Consider the following 6,733-nt stretch of genomic DNA (forward strand, 5'->3'; position numbering starts at 1 on the left):
TAAAACGGCTTCATATAATCTTCGTTTGTTCAGACCAAATAAAGATGGTCCTTTATAGTGTAAAGTTGCATGAATGCAGTGATTCCCAAACAAAGGTTTAAGACCACCTACATGGTCCTTAAACGGAGGTTTGGGGTTAAGGGAGGTGCGATATTAACAGCTGAACGGATGAAATAAAGATACATGTTATACAGTGTTTCTTTGGTTTGTTTTTCTGGTGAAAGAATTTCATCTGATGGATATCTCAATCTTAATTTAAGCTAAATAGTAGCAACTCTCTTTAACTTAACTGCTTACTTATTGTAGACATACAGACCAGTTTATAAGTATTTGGGCTAACTATCTTGTTCTTTTTCTTGGGCTCTGATTGTCAGTGCATTCAGTTTGAAGGTACCATGTTCAAGCTTTAATTGGAGTTTATATCGATCATGTGAAAAGGACAGTCTTCTTGTGACTCTGAAGTCCTGACAATAACTAACAGCACTCTCAATAGTTTCATAGGAATTACCAAATATTACCAAAATATTCTAGAGTCAAATATGAAGCCGTCTGTCCAACGGCTAAAGCTTGTCCCAAATGAGTCGCACAACAACACAATGAAAAAGAAAAGAATCAAGGTGTTGCAATTTCCCAGCCAAAGTTCAAACTTCAGCATGATTGAAGCGCTTTGGCTGCAAACTTCAATGAGCTGAAGCAAGGCTGTAAGAAGAGTGGCTCAAAAGTCATCCACGGCAACGTGAGAAAATGATAAAGTCATACAGAAAACGATTCCTTCAAGTTATTGCTGCTAAAGGTGGTTCTGCAAGCAAGTTTTTCACAGGACTGCAGACAGTCCTCTGTAAAAAGAACTGTGTGGGATAGCAAATTGAACGGTAGTGCAGTGGTTAGCCAGAGGCCTTTTCCAGAGAACTTTGCATATTCTTCCTGTGCCTGTTTCCTCAGGCCAAAGACATGCATGTTAGGATAATGATGATTCCAAATCGGTAGTGAGGGTGAGTGAATTATTGTGTCTCTCTTTGTGGTAGCCCTTTCATGGACTGGCAACAAGAAACAACTTTCAGACCGTTTCGACCTTTATCTTTTATGGCAGGAGATCTAGATATTGTGTTTTATGTAGTGTGATAGTTGCATTTGCAACTAACTGGTGATGCTCTTCCAGGGTTTCTATTTTCATCTCGTGCTAACTGTTGGGTCTTTCTGCCTTTAGTGGAATAAAGGAGAATACAGCTAAATCGGACTGAGATCAAGTTGCTGACTTGGGTTGACCTCTTGACCTTGAAGACTTTTTTGATTGCTGAAATGTTGTTTAATGAGTTGTGGTACTTTTGACTGTGCTCGAGTACTCAGGACTATCCTGTAAAGACCTTTTATCTTTTGCTTGCATCAGCAGTGAACACATCAATAAATGCCAGTGTGGCAGTTCCACTACTACCCATACATGCCCAAGCAATAGCAAACATACAGCGTTTGATAGATGACTTTTTTTTTTGTCATGAGCTGTTGCCATTTTTTCCCTCTAAACTTTTCACTTTCCATCATTCTGACAGGGGTTGATGATTTTCCAGGTCTGTGCTGGTTTCTTTGTGTGTTTTTGCCAACTCCATCTAGTTCTTCTGTTTTTCAGGCGTACCAATGGTTTGCATCTTGTTGTGAATGCTCTGAGGTTAGGGTCTTTAAGTGATCTGTTAATCATTGAAAATGAACTAAAGAAGGTAACAAAACATCTTTAGGTTTGTAAAAACGTTTCACATCTCATCCCAAAGGTTTTTTGTGTTTTACAAATTGTGGAGAGGCCAAGGTATTTAACCCCAAGTGACGGTCCACGTGTGAGTCGTCATATGAGCTAAGGTGTGGGGGAAAAAAAATCTATTGGGCTGATACCCGATTTACACTTCTGCAGGGAGCCTTTGTAGGGTCTACGATGTAACCTACATAAAGGGCTCACATTGTTGTCCACATTTATGCTCGATTGTGATCCATTACGTCTTAATTACCGTGCTGTCATGTCCTGATGTTTCACAAGCGGTGCCAGATAATAGAAAAATACTTTCCCTCCCTCCTGGATCCTCATTTTTTGTTGTGGTAAGTGTTTTTTCCAGGGCTAAGACTATTTGTCCCTATAGATTTTCCACTTCTTTCAACATTCCCTCACATCCATTCGACTAGTTTCCTCAGTCTACCTCCAGGTATTTGCTGACATTTGTAAGTCCTTGCATTGATGGTATTATTTCTTATATTGAGATGATGATTGTGATTCTCTGACTGATACATTCAAAAAACAGAAATGCACAAGAGGAATAAACAGCGCTGAAACTACTGTGACTTTTCCACATCCACCATGTGACCTATTGAGGTCACCTGAGGCAAGGTGTTATTGGAGGTTGAAGCGCCTGGAAAGGGAACTCAACAGTGTACTTTAGGTATCATAAGCCAGCGGTCCCCAACCCCCGGGCCTCGGACCGGTACCGGTCCGTGAGTCGTTTGGTACCGGGCTGCGAGAGTTGAGGCTCAGGTGTGAAATGTATAGTTTTCAGGGTTTTTATCGGTTTTCAGCGTTATTTTGTTATCGTTTTTATCGTTTACTCTGTTTTCCTTGGTCTTTTCATGTGTGTTATGAATAAATCTTCTTTTTTTCGGTACCAGTACTAGTTTTATTTTGTTGTATTTATCCGCGACACCTTAAAGGCCGGTCCATGTAAATATTGTCGGGCATAAACCGGTCCGTTGCGCAAAAAAGGTTGGGGACCGCTGTCATAAGCCATCACCTCTGTTAAATAATGGTTATTCGCAGTGGACATAGATGGCCTTCTTCTTTAGTCTGTCAAATCATCGGTCCTCTTGGTCCAAATTTGAATTGCCATCTTCCAAAGATGTCTTTTGTCCTTTAGGTCCAGGTGTACAGCTGACTGTTGCACAATCATCTATGCTGTCCCACGCTTTTGTGGAGTAACTGTTTAGTTTGTCCTATGTATAAGTCCGAGGATTCCTCACTGCACGGCACATAATAAGCTGTTTAGCTTGTGCTGGGTGTTTCGTTGTTGGGATGAGACAGTTTTTTTCTGATGGTGTTGGCTCCTTCTTTTTTTCTTTTTTCTTTAAAACATCCTCAAGACTCGTTATCCTCCATCTACCAGCTCACTTATCAATTCCTAGTTTTCCTGCTTACTCCTGCTTTATTGACTGAAACCAGCTGCTGGAAAACCAGCTACCTTTGATATACCTCAGGTAAATTGCTTGATTTACGTTGTCATTTGGTTCACCGCTCCTAACTGACAGACAGCTCCGCATCAATCAGCTCTGTGCCACATGCAAACTCTGTTGTTCATGAATTAATGCAGAAACAACAGCACGAGAAACTTTTAGACTTTCAGGTGGATGTCCAGTTACTTATGAACGACTCAGTGTGAAAATGCACATTAAAGTGGTACTATTAAAATACTGGAATACATGTTTTTGATAAATTGAAAGGTTGAGAGCCAGCCAGGTGCATTATCAGAAAGTTCAGCCACCAATGGGCGATCAAACAACCTCAATTAGTAAATCAAACTGACGACCATGTGTAATTTTCTTAGTACTTCTTCTTTTATTAATTCAGGTACTGACTGGATTTAAATATTTAGCGACAAAATGATTTTATTCCAATTATTAAATATGTATGTATTATGTTTATAATATGCTTTATGATTCATTCAGTGGTTAGTAGTTTTGTTTTTCATTTCAGAAGAGCAGATGGGGTGGTCTGACTGCCTTGCTCATGGGTAACAGGTGGATGTTCTTATTTTTTCCCTCTGTGGATCTGGTCTTTCTAACCTTATCTAACTTTAATTTCCTGGAAAATAATTTAGCTTCAAAAGCAAATGCACAAGTTTGCCTCGGAAAAAAAAGAAAAAAAATGACAATCACCTCCCTAACCCCTCCACCTCCGTCGTCAGTCCGAGGCCACGCTCAGTGGAGGAGCAGATTGAGTGGGAGCAGTGTTAATGTAATCTCCTCTGTTTAATTAGAGTGAGCGTGGTGGGCAGCTAAAGCAAACCGCATTACCCGCCATCTGGTGAGGAGCATCTCTGCTTTTACCCACTCTCACTATCATTAGCCTCTACAAGACAAGATACAAACACATACATGACAGCTATTTATTCATCCTGCCACTTTCAATACAGACTGCATGCTGCATACCATGATGAGGCCATACTCACGCTTAGACCTGTCATAAATGCATTGTCCTGTAATTACAATATGTTGCACAACAAAACCTCAAATCTGAAATTTAACTATAAAAGCCACAGACACCGGAGCTTTATAAAGGAGCGTGTGTGGCATTCCTGCTGTGACTTCCTATATATTTAATATACAGGAAAGGCCAAGGAATCGGACTGAGAAAGTAATCTTCCTGCATTTATTATCACTTTGCATACGGATATTACTTTACACAAGAATTAATCCAGCTTTTACGTTGATTTAACTGCAAGCTTATCCTTAGTGGATCCTAAATGGAGGTCTTCAACTCTATCACAAGAGGGCAGTGTGTTACTACAGTTCACGTCTAGCTTTGGCTGCGGGAACGGCTCAGAGCTCAGAGGATTTACTGCTCCACAGAAGGCAGAGCTCACTGGCAGCCAGTAGAGCAGTACAATTATCGAAGCACAGAGGGAGCGAAAAGCTGACAGTAAGAGTAAGTGTGTGTGTGGCCACTGGGGATTCAAAACCCTGCCCTCACCTCGTGCTGCCTCATTACCTGTGCGGCTTACAGTGGCAACATGTGATTGTGCTGTGACACTGCAGACGCACGGAGCCAACAGGCATGCTTTAGCAGAGTTAAGGTTCAGTTCAGTAATTTCTGAATATATTCATCCGATGCCCCCGCAGAGCCCGATGCTTTGGACCTGTCTGCAGGAGGAGGATTTTTGGCCCGTGTTTTTTAGGCCCTCTCAGATGCATGTGGCACACTTACTGATCCTACCCCTGCGACTGCCATGTTTTGCTGAGGCTTCCTCCACCCTACTTTGCTGTTCAAGTGGAAAAAGACTGCTCCATCATCTCAAATGCTGGCTGAATAACTGCATGAAGCTCCAGGCTTATGAGAAAACCTGTCTCCTTTTTTTCTTTTTTTACAAAATTGGAGAAATCTGAATTAATGTGCATATTTTACCAGATAGCCCAATTTTCTCCTCTTTGCCTTCTTCTCATTCTGCCTCGATGCTACACATTTCTGCATACTGTAGATGAAAAATGTTGTAAAGATCCAAGTATTCTACACAATCAATGATTCAACATTCATGTTCTGTCTTTCTTTATTTCATCCTCATAGCAAGATTCTTAATTATGTTTAAGATACCCAGGAAAAACCTGACCCCAAATCAGTACAACACTGCTCTGCGTGATCACCTTTATCCTATTATGAAAATTTCTATCAATTTCAACGTGAGCATGAAACCATGTAAATGATCTGCTATGCTATTCTCAGTCACCAGATTTTAATCCAGTTGAAGGAGACTTGGACCAATTTGTCACCTTCTCCCCAGATTATTACCGCATCTATAAAAGCTTTATATACTGCTTCCAAAAGTTTTAAAGATAAAACATGCTATTTTTGTAATGCACGGAGGAAGATTTTGGAAAGAAAGCCAGGTTTACAATTTCTCGCTGTCGTTTCCAGTCTTTATGTGGAGCCAATCTCACTGTCTCCTATTTTTAGCCTCCCATTTATCTGACAGATAGAGTGATATAAATTTTCTCATTTATCTCTGCTCCTTTAAATAAGTCTTACTTTAAGAACAAAACACAAAGGTACACATTGGAAATGTGGCAGGTGGTGTTAATCAAGAAGTGCCTGACAGATCTGTGGAGGTGTATTTAATGCACGCGCACACACACACACACACACACACACACACACACACACACACACACACACACACACACACACACACACACACACACACACACACACACACACACACACACACACACACACACTGCTGCATTTTGGATTGTGTCCTTAACAAGCTCCACACTTCCCTTGCTGGATCTGTGTGCACTCCAGCCTTTAATGTCTGTCTCTGCAGAGGGGTCACAGCCAAAAGCATTATTGGCACAACACTCTTGACAGCCCACATAAACAGTTTGTTTCTAAATGCCTTGGTAGGCTGGACTTTGGGGGGGGGGGGTAAAAAGCAGTTGAGACAAAAGCTGCCTAAACCTTGAAAGAAAAAAAACAAAACAAAAAAACCAATCCCTCTCTTCTGCTCAGTTAGAACCTACTTTGGGATTTCCGAGTGGGGACCGAGGGACCGCATCTGATGTTCAAGGTCTGGACATTGGACAGAGGCACACATACTAATGGCTGAGATAAGATAAGAGCGGGGCTGATCAAATCTCAGTGCACCGAGCAGAAAGACAACCCCCACCCCTTCAGAGCAGAGCAGAGAGATAGATGCAGCTCCAAACTGGGCAGCAGCCAGAGTCCTCACAGTGGAGCCTCACACTGTGATACATGAATAAATGAATGAATGTGGTCAACACTGGGGCTACTGTTATTGTTGTGGGCGCATTGGTGGGGGTGAGGGGGTCTTAATAAATTTAAATTCCTGATGGAGAGATGCATGAGCCAGGTTCTACCCAGGTCGTCATGATCCGTTATCGATCTAGTTTTGTGGTGTTCGAGCTGTTTATATGACAACTGAGACATTAATCCAACCATTATGGTGTTTATTATTATTGTTATTATCATTAT

This window comes from Diplotaxodon limnothrissa, linkage group LG14 (genome assembly GCF_057381915.1).
Source record: "Diplotaxodon limnothrissa isolate DT_005_m linkage group LG14, D_limnothrissa_male_GT1.1, whole genome shotgun sequence".
NCBI classification, from domain to species: Eukaryota; Metazoa; Chordata; class Actinopteri; order Cichliformes; family Cichlidae; genus Diplotaxodon; species Diplotaxodon limnothrissa.